We start from the raw sequence: 10,821 nt of genomic DNA, 5'->3' as shown, positions 1-10,821 counted from the left end.
TCATAGAAGCCCAAATGTGTATTTTTATAAAGAAATTATTCAAGGACTATCAGAGCCTTTATAAAGAAATTATTCAAGGACTATCAGAGCCTTCAATGTGGATTTTATAAAGGACTATCACTTTTATAAGGACTATCAGAGCCATAGTTGTTTCTAGGCCTATCAAATCTTTAAACGTGGATTTTTATAAAGAGTTGGTTCAAGGACTATCAGAGCCTTAAACGTGGAGTTTCATAAAGAGTTGGTTCAATGACTATCAGGGCCTTAAACGTGGATTTTCATAAACAATTGGTTCAAGAACTATCAGAGCCTTAAACGTGGAGTTTCATAAAGAGTTAGTTGAAGGACTATCAGGGCCTTAAACGTGGATTTTTATAAAAAAAAATGGTTCAAGGACTATCAGAGCCCTAAACGAGGATTTTCATAAAAAATTGGTTCAAGGACTATCAGAGCCCTAAACGAGGATTTTCATAAAAAATTGGTTCAAGGCCTATCAGAGCTCTAAACGTGGATTTTTATAAAGAGTTGGTCCAAATACTATCAGAGCCATAAACGTGAAATTGTATAAAGAGTTGGTCCAAGAACTATCAGAGCCGAAAACGTGGATTTTTATTAAGAGTTGGTCCAAGGACTATCAGAGCCATAAACGCGGATTTTATAAAGAGTTGGTCCAAGGACTATCCGAGCCATTAACGTGGATTTTTATAAAGAATTTGTTCAAGGACTGTCAGAGCTATAAACGTGGATTTTAATAAAGAATTTGTTTAAGGACTATCAGAGCTATAAACGTGGATTTTTATAAAGAATTTGTTTAAGGACTATCAGAGCTATAAACGTGGATTTTTATAAAGAATTTGTTTAAGGACTATCAGAGCTATAAACGTGGATTTTTATAAAGAATTTTTTAAAGGACTATCCAAGCTCTAAACGTGGATTTTTATAAAGAATTTTTTAAAGGACTATCAGAGCCCTAAACGTGGATTTTTACAAAGAATTTTTTAAAGGACTATCCAAGCTCTAAACGTGGATTTTCATAAAAAAATCGTTCAGGGACTATCAGAGCCCTAAACGTGGATTTTCATAAAAAAATCGTTCAGGGACTATCAGAGCCCTAAACGTGGATTTTCATAAAAAAATCGTTCAGGGACTATCAGAGCCCTAAACGTGGATTTTCATAAAAAAATCGTTCAGGGACTATCAGAGCCCTAAACGTGGATTTTCATAAAAAAAATCGTTCAGGGACTATCAGAGCCCTAAACGTGGATTTTCATAAAAAAATCGTTCAGGGACTATCAGAGCCCTAAACGTGGATTTTCATAAAAAAATCGTTCAGGGACTATCAGAGCCCTAAACGTGGATTTTCATAAAAAAAATCGTTCAGGGACTATCAGAGCCCTAAACGTGGATTTTCATAAAAAAATCGTTCAGGGACTATCAGAGCCCTAAACGTGGATTTTCATAAAAAAAATCGTTCAGGGACTATCAGAGCCCTAAACGTGGATTTTTATAACGAATTGGTTCAATGACTATTAGAGCCTTAAACGTGGATTTTCATAAAAAATTCGTTCAAGGACTATCAAAGCTCTAAACGTGGATTTTCATAAAAAATTCGTTCAAGGACAATTAAAGCTCGAAACGTGGATTTTTATAACGAATTGGTTCAAAGACTATTAGAGCCTTAAACAAGGATTTTCATAAAAAAATCGATCAAAACTTTAAATGTAGTTTTTTATAAAGAGTTGGTTCAAGGACTATCAGAGCCCTAAACTTGGATTTTTATAAAGAAATTGTTGAAGGACTATCAGAGCTCTAAGCGTGGATTTTTATAACGATTGGATTCAAGGACTATCAGATCCCTAAACCAGATTTTTTATAAAGAATTTGTTCAAGGACTATCAGAGCCATAAACGTGGATTTTTATAAAGAATTTGTTCAAGGACAATCAGAACAACAATCGTGGATTTCAAAAATGTTCCAGGGCTATCAGAGCCATAGTCGTGGATTTTTATAAAGAATTTGATTAAGGACAATCAGATCCACAATCGTGGATTTAAAAAAATGCTCCAGGGCTATCAGAGCCATTATCGTGAATTTAAAAAAGTAAAAGTAAAAATTTGTTTCAGGACTTTCAGAGGCATAATCGTTGATTTTTGAAATATTTGTTCAAGGACTATTCGAGCTATTAAAGTGGATTTTTTAAAAAAAATACTGTTATAGGAATATCAGAGCCATAGTCGTGGATTTTTAAAAAATATTGTTCTAAGAATATCAGAGCCATAATTGTGGATTAAAAAAATGGATTACTAGGGTCATAATCGTGGGTTTTTATGAAGAATTTGTTAAAGGACTATCAGAGCCAAAATTGTGGATTTTCGAAAGTGTTCTAGGAATATCGGAGCCTTATATGTTGATTATTATAAAGAATTTGTTCAAGACTGTCGGAACCCTAAATGTGGATTTTAAAGGACTTTTGGAGCTTTAAACGTGGATTTTTATTAAGAATTTGGTCAAGGACAATCAGAGCAATAATCGTGAACTTCTCAAAGAAGACCAGAGGTCTTTTCACAGAAGACACAGGAGGTCTTCTCTGAGGGAAGAACAAGAGGTCGTCTTAAAGAAGGCCAGCAAGTCTTCTCAAAGAAGACCAAGAGGTCTTCTCACAGAAGACACAGGAGGTCTTCTCTAATTGAAGAACTAGAGGTCGTCTCCAAGAAGGCCATCAGCTCTTCTCTAATTGAAGAACAAGAGGTCGTCTCCAAGAAGACCATCAGGTCTTCTCACAGAAGACCTACTGGTCTGATAGATAGACCTGATAGATAGAAGATAGATAAAAGACCAAACGATCTTCTCTGATAGAAGACTAAGAGGTCTTCCCTGTTAGAAGACTAAGAGGTCTTCTCTGATAGAAGACCAAGACGTCTTCTCTGATAAAAGACCAAGACGTCTTCTCTGGTGGAAGACAGAGAGGTCTTTTCTGGTAGAAGACCAAGATGTCTTCCCTAATAGAAGATCATGCGGCCTTCTTCAATAGAAGACCAAACGGTCTTGTCTAATAGAAGATAAAGATGTCTTCTATGATAGATTACTAAGAGGTCTTCCCTGATAGAAGATCAAGCGGTCTTCTTTGATAGAAGACCAAGCGGTCTTCTCTGATAGAAGAGCAAGAGGTCTCCTGTGGTAGAAGACCAAGAAGTCTTCTCTGGTAGAAGACCAAGAGGTCTTCCCTGATAGAAGGCCACGAGGTCTTCTCTGATAGAAGACCAGGAGATCCTCTCATAAAGAATACCAGAAGGCCCTCTCATAGACGATCACGAGTCGTTCATATAAAAGATGTCGAGTTCTTCCCATATAATACCAAGAAGTCTCCTCATAGAAGACAATTTATGTTCAATAGAAAGTATCTATGCTTTTTTTCATTATTTGTAAATTATTTTTCTTTTTAATTTTTTACCACTGTGTCCCAATCAGGGGACATGTATTTGACCGCAGCATATATTTTTTGTTGTAAGTCTATATTTCTCAACTGGTTAGCCAGCAGTAAGTAAAATACCAAATATATTTATATACATCAATGGATTCTTGTATATGTATGTATGTGTGTACACATATATGAATATATGGATTGCCGGTATCTACACACACTTGCGATAAATGATTAATTTATGGCAATAACCGAAAGCTGAGACAAAACAAGTTGCTGTGGTCGTTGTTGTTTTTTGTTGCTGGTAACAACCATTTCAAACCGAAGTTGTTAAATTTGTCCATAAATGGCGTTTCGAATTAGACTATAAAAAAGCGCACAGACAAGACGATAGTCAAGATTAAACTTCAACGAAAATCGATATGGATGTAAACTGAAAAAAGAGCTTCAGATCTATAAAGTAGTTGGACGAACTAACTTTTTAGTGTGCATAGAAGCGGTATTCATGTGGGTGCCTAGCATGACGCATCCATGGGTCGTGGTCAGGCATTAACTCTGCGTCTGACTGGTATTTATCTTTGGTTATGGGCCAATTTCTCAATGATTCTTAACTTCAAATGTTAACATGCCTACTTCGTATTTTTCGCTGCTAAGCTAATGTCTCTAAAGGGGTTTTTGGTATTCACTGCCGGTTTCATGTTCTTCAAAGATTATGCTCCTCGAGGAAAAAAACACATCCAGTCCGTCCAAGGAGTTGAATGTTCGGCAAGATTCAAAAAAAAAAAAAAATACCAACATCATATGTTTGTTGGCTTGCATTTGTCTGTCTGTCCGTCTGCCTCTTCAAGTGGGGAATGTAAAAAGACAAAACAAGAACAAAAAACACAGAAACAGAAAAAAGACAACTAGGCGGATACACAGCTTAAACAAACATGACAAACGTGCCACACAACACAAACAGATTGTGGAAACCAGTTTGGTTAGATTTGCTGGCTGTTTTTTTTGTTTTTCTCCGCCACTTCGTATGAAATATGCAATCGAACAACATCTTCTCAAGACACAGCTACTAACAGCCAATATTTCGAATTGGCTGCTGGTTTGTCTCTTTGCATTCTTTAAACGATAAATAAGTAGTAGAGGCTGCTAACTGGCTCCATTAAACAAAAGACTTTAGACACATACCTGATTTTTTCATTGAGTCTCTTTCTTTACGAGGTGCCGAAGAAGAAAGGCAATTCTAATCGAATTGGACATTTTTTTCAAATAATTAAAATGTTACGGCTGAAGATTATCGAATAAAGATTTTCGGAAATAGGAGAATTAATGGTGGTGGTATGATTTTCATAGTTTATTGAAAAATGAAAAAATGGGTGACAAGTTCGAGTAGATGGATATTTTTGAGAATTGCCATTTGTGAGAGGATTAACTTTTCACCTTCGAAAAAGAAAAACAATTTTTCAATTTATGGGGGGCTGGAATACCTCAGTTCTAAACCAACAAAAAATTAAATTCACTAAAAATATAAAAAAATGCAATTTCGGAGGAGACCCGGACCACTTGGGCCCTACCTTATTTCTTGAAAAATGGGCCAAAAATACTGCAATGAATTTTCCGACAAAAAAAAAATCAACTATTCCCCCAAACGAAAAAAGCTGTGAGTTTGAGTTTGGCTTTTTTGTCACTATCCATAACTCACACAGATCTGATACTCTTGACAGAGTGTTTAAAAAAGTTCCAACTTTATTGACATCCTCTGGGTGAACGAACTCGACAAATCAATATTTATTTATCTTGGCTAACAATAATATTCTTTGGTAGAATCCTAAACCCTAATCTGCGTTCGAAATCAAATTAAAAAAATCGAAAGGTAACAATGTCCGCCCTCTCTACCGCATTCCGATCATTGAAATGATTCACTTTTTTACAAATTTCATAATTTAACAACAAACGCTGTCATATCTTCATTTCAAAACCTGGCGAAAGAGAAAACAAAAATGAATTCTCATCCACCTTTATCACGCAGAAACAAAATATGCTGAAATAAAAATAAATGTTGTGAAATGACAGGAGTTTTAAAGGCTTTTAATTAATTCGAAGATTCAACAGAAGCACGCACATTGTCATATTTTTTGGAGCATCGCACAAGAGTTACTGAAATTGGATATCGGAGTGAGTCATGGACAATGTGGCAGAGGAAAAACGTATGGCAATGCAAAGAAACTGACACTTTTTGTGATTGGCGGGTACATGATGCAATTTGGATGGATTTGGATAACCCCCAAAGTAGCCTCAAAGTTACTTACAAAAGTTATACAGTTTAGAAAAACTATGGATCGGTAAGCCGGTGTTGGAGAAAATCTGAGAAGAAAATCTTAAGCCCCAGACGAGGACCGGCTACTTACCAAAGTTATAAAATTTAGAAAAACTATGGATCGCGTAGCTGGTATTGGACATACCCTAGAGGTAAAAATCTCAAGGCTTTGCTGAAAGCCTATTTCTTAAAAAAGTTATAAAAATTTGAAAAAGTATTGATGGCGTACCTGGCGTTGGAATACTTTAGAGGAAAAAGTCCGCCTCTTAAAAGATGCTACAAAGGATGATTTTTATCACTTATATGTTCCGGAACTTTGAGAGATATCAGCACAGTTGCCACAATTTTCGAAAGGCAAGATTGTAGGCTATAATTTGGTTTGCAGACATTAGTACCCCATAATGGGTCCATTTTCGATTTTTAGGGGTCATTAAAAAATTTTCCGTACAAAAATACCAATTTTCGTGTATTACCCCGGAACCGGTTCAAGCATATCACCACCTGGTATTTCCAAAATAGGTATTTCCATATGCTTTCAAATGATACCCATTTTGAAGAACCGTATAAATTTTTTGTATCCGATCTTTCGGCCGAATAACAGGGTAATCAGATATTTCTTCCCCAAAAAATTACTTTGCCGTAATAAGGTTAAAAATGCCGAACCCACATAATTGGATTTATGTCCGCAATCGTTTTGATCCGTTACTTTCTGTCAGATTTTTTTTAGAGAACTGAAATTTGGTTGGTTTTAGACTTTGGTCATTGGTACATGACAGTAAATCTTGAACTAATATAGTATCATCGGTTTAGCTCGTCTATGGGGACAACTCATGAAGACTCCTGCAATTGTTTTCCTGTATAATTTCTTCAGTTTTTCTATATAGCCCCAATTTTTCCCATTCCCTCAACGATAGAGATGTGCTAGACAGAGACCTTTAGATGGTCTATAGAGACTCCCTGGAGCCTTCAGCTCGTCTATAGAGACTACCTGAAGCCTGCAGCTCGTCTATAGAGACTCCCTGGAGCCTTCAGCTCGCCTATAGAGACTCCCTGGAGCCTTCAGCTCGCCTATAGAGACTCCCTGGAGCCTTCAGCTCGCCTATAGAGACTCCCTGGAGCCTTCAGCTCGTCTATAGATATATTTATTTTTTTAGAGAACTGAAATTTGGTTGGTTTTAGACTTTGGTCATTGGTACATGACAGTAAATCTTGAACTAATATAGTATCATCGGTTTAGCTCGTCTATAGGGACAACTCATGAAGACTCCTGCAATTGTTTTCCTGTATAATTTCTTCAGTTTTTCTATATAGCCCCAATTTTTCCCATTCCCTCAACGATAGAGATGTGCTAGACAGAGACCTTTAGATGGTCTATAGAGACTCCCTGGAGCCTTCAGCTCGTCTATAGAGACTACCTGAAGCCTGCAGCTCGTCTATAGAGACTCCCTGGAGCCTTCAGCTCGCCTATAGAGACTCCCTGGAGCCTTCAGCTCGCCTATAGAGACTCCCTGGAGCCTTCAGCTCGCCTATAGAGACTCCCTGGAGCCTTCAGCTCGTCTATAGATATATTTATTTTTTTAGAGAACTGAAATTTGGTTGGTTTTAGACTTTGGTCATTGGTACATGACAGTAAATCTTGAACTAATATAGTATCATCGGTTTAGCTCGTCTATAGGGACAACTCATGAAGACTCCTGCAATTGTTTTCCTGTATAATTTCTTCAGTTTTTCTATATAGCCCCAATTTTTCCCATTCCCTCAACTATAGAGATGTGCTAGACAGAGACCTTTAGATGGTCTATAGAGACTCCCTGGAGCCTTCAGCTCGTCTATAGAGACTCCCTGGAGCCTTCAGCTTGTCTATAGAGACTCTCTGGAGCCTTCAGCTCGTCTATAGAGACTCCCTGGAGCCTTCAGCTCGTCTATAGAGACTCCCTGGAGCCTTCAGCTCGTCTATAGAGATTAAGTGGTCTTCAGCTCTTTAATACAGACTTCCTGGCCATTAGCACGTCCATATAGACTCCCTCGCCTTCAGCTCGTTTATAGAGACTCCCCTGGCCTATTTATATTTTGTTTAAGTTACCACCACCATTTCACATTTCTTTTAACATCTCAACTGATGCAGTAAAAAAAAATATCAAAGCGCCAGACATTAAGATCGAATTATACACCTGTTAATTAATGACTTTTGAATTAATTATACAGTGGATGAAAAAAAGTGAGATACTTAGATGTCGTCCTCACGACCAATCGCCAGCAAATTTGTGTGAAAAATTATGATCACAGCCGTAAAAGTAAAACATATTTACAATCTTTAAGGTGGATTCGAATATGGTGGGGGAATTATGACGGTAACAAGAAAAAACAAAAAGGAATTTGTTAAGTCAAATCGAATTATCCAATCAATAACTCAGACAGCTTCCAATTTAAAAATGGGTCATAATAGAATGAATCATATTTGTGAAATATAAGACAATATTGCTAATTCATTTTATTTTTTTTATTGTTTTTATTATTTGGGGGTGAATATTTTTTAATGATTGCCATAATTTGCGTAGTTTGAAGCGGTTTAAACCAGAGACAACTGGTGTACAATTGCGGAATTTTTCTGCAATGTGAAGTGTGTCAAAGGGAATTAATTTTATGTTACATTTTATAAGAGTAACTAGCCGAACCCGGTGCGCTTCGCTACCCCTTTTGATGTTGTAGAGGGTGAGATGAAAAAACTTCAACCAACTTCAGACTGATGTCATTTCTAAGCCACTCGTCCGACAGTTGTTAAAATTATTCCATTGACAGCTCATTATATTGTTTACAATCGTACAAAAGTGTTTTGGTAAGAATTTTCCAGAAAAAAAAATTATTCATGATGGAATTCAAGCGTGATTGTGCGATTTCTTTATATTTGGCTGGAAAGCCACAAGTGACTATCGTTAGAGCACTCCAGCATTTAAATGTGAATAAATTATTTTTTGTGTCTCGTACCATCGCTCGTTACCGTGATACTGGAAGTGTAGCCCAACGTCAAGGAAATGGACGGAAGAAAACAGCAACATCAGCAGAAATGGTTCGAAAAGTAAAGAGGCAATTTGATCGAAACCCGCGTCGCAGTGACCGAAAAATGGCTCCTGAAATGCCTGAACATATCGCAATATTTCATTCGGCAAATATTGAGAAATGAGCTCACCCCGAAATTCCAAAAAAAAACAAGAACTTACAACGCAACAGAAAGAAAATAGACTCAAAAGAGCTAAAGAGTTGCTTCGCTTGGCCGAAACTGGTGAATTGCCGAATTTGGTTTCCTCCGATGAGAAAACATTCGTTGTCCAGCAGCTTGTAAACAAACAAAATGATCGTGTTTACTTGCCAAAGAGGTCAGTTGAAAATGTGCACCTTCGGTTGGCCACCAGAACTCAATCGCCGGCTATGGTATGGCGTGGTGTGGGCCGCCACAGCAGCCGATGATCGCCCTCCGCTCGTGGCATCAGAATAAATGCCTTATATTATCGCGAAAATATTCTGGAGGGTGTATTAAAGCCGTGGGCATGCAAACATTTTGGCTGCAGACCTTGGACATGTCAATAGGACTCAGGACCATTGCACTCAGCGCCACCCAAGAATGGTTACAAAATGAGGTTCCTCGCTTTCCTGACATTTCCAGCGCACAATGGCCACCAAAATCTCTGGATACCAATCCGTTGGACTATGTGTCTGGAGTATTTTGGAAAGCAAGGTTGGCACTAAAAAATGCCAAAGTGTCGATCACCTCAAGCAAGCTCTTCGCTTCGGAATTGACCAAAATACCGCAGAGCAACACTCGGGCAGCGTGTGACGGTTTCATTGGCCATTTGAAGGCCATAATTCATACCAAAGGTGACCGATTCGAACAAATCTAAAGTTATTCTAAAATTTAATGCAATTTCCGACATTTTTGCTTTCATTCAATAAAATTAAAAAAATGTAAAAATTATGGCGTTTGACTTTGTTGCAGTTTTTTTATCTCGCCCTGTTTATGGGAGCTATACCCAAACCTCAACCGATTTCAATATAATTTGGCAAATTTATTTTCTGATCAAATCCCGTCGCACATTCCAAACTTCATTAAAATAGAACATACATATCGTGTTTGGTGCATCAAATAAACGAATACGGTCGAAAAAAAAATATATGGGAGCTAAATCTAACTTTCACGAAAATCTGTTCAGCGGTTTTCGAGTCCATAAATTGCAAACAAACAAACAAAAATGTTCCTCTTTTATAGATATAGATAATTATTCAAATTGTTGGCGCTTAGGTGCTCGATGGTGAAAACGATATTGTACATTTGCAAAGTTTGAACAAACGCGGATGAGAATTTCTCTTTCTTTAAGGTAAAGAATTTTTATTGAAAATTTTGACTTTTTTGTTCATTTTCGAACTTAATCTATGTTTGATGATAATATTACAATGTACCAAATTTTGAACGGAATCGGATACTACCTTCTACAGCCAGACAGACGGAGGAAAGACTGGATAGACTCCAAATGTTCTGAAATGAATTTCGCCCAGACAGAGCTGAGTTATAAATCCGTTATTTCGACGAGACACATTTTGAGTGTATAAACATACCCTCTGTAGCCATAAGGCTGAGTGTATAAAATCTCCAAAAGGTTAAGTAAAGGTAACTTCTTTTAGTTCCTCGCTCCCTTGTTAAAACTTTAAAATATTAAAGATAATCTCTGAAAAATAAAGTTAATAATCTTTGTTTGGAGTCCAAACCCTTTTGCCTGCTTTAAAAAGAAAACTTCGTTGGAAATATTTGCCAAACATTTGTTTAAAATGCCACACCTATGTTACATGAGAGGCAACAAAGAAACATCTACGGCAAACAAAACAAGATTCTGGTTATAACTGGTGTTGTGCGGTTAGACAGTTGTCTTACCCAACAACTTGCCACAGTCTTAGCCTGGAAGGTTTTATAAATTTAAATTTGAATATAACTTCATTAACCATTAGACTTGTCAGATAGCCTCTGTTTTAGATTCGAAAAATGTCCATGTATAGAAGACCAGATTCTGAATTTTTGTACTACGAAATAAAATTTATTTTT

This window comes from Musca domestica, unplaced genomic scaffold (assembly GCF_030504385.1).
Source record: "Musca domestica strain aabys unplaced genomic scaffold, Musca_domestica.polishedcontigs.V.1.1 2, whole genome shotgun sequence".
In the NCBI taxonomy this organism is placed as follows: domain Eukaryota; kingdom Metazoa; phylum Arthropoda; class Insecta; order Diptera; family Muscidae; genus Musca; species Musca domestica.
The sequence above is the reverse complement of the archived record's forward strand: the minus strand, read 5'-3'. Positions refer to the sequence as shown.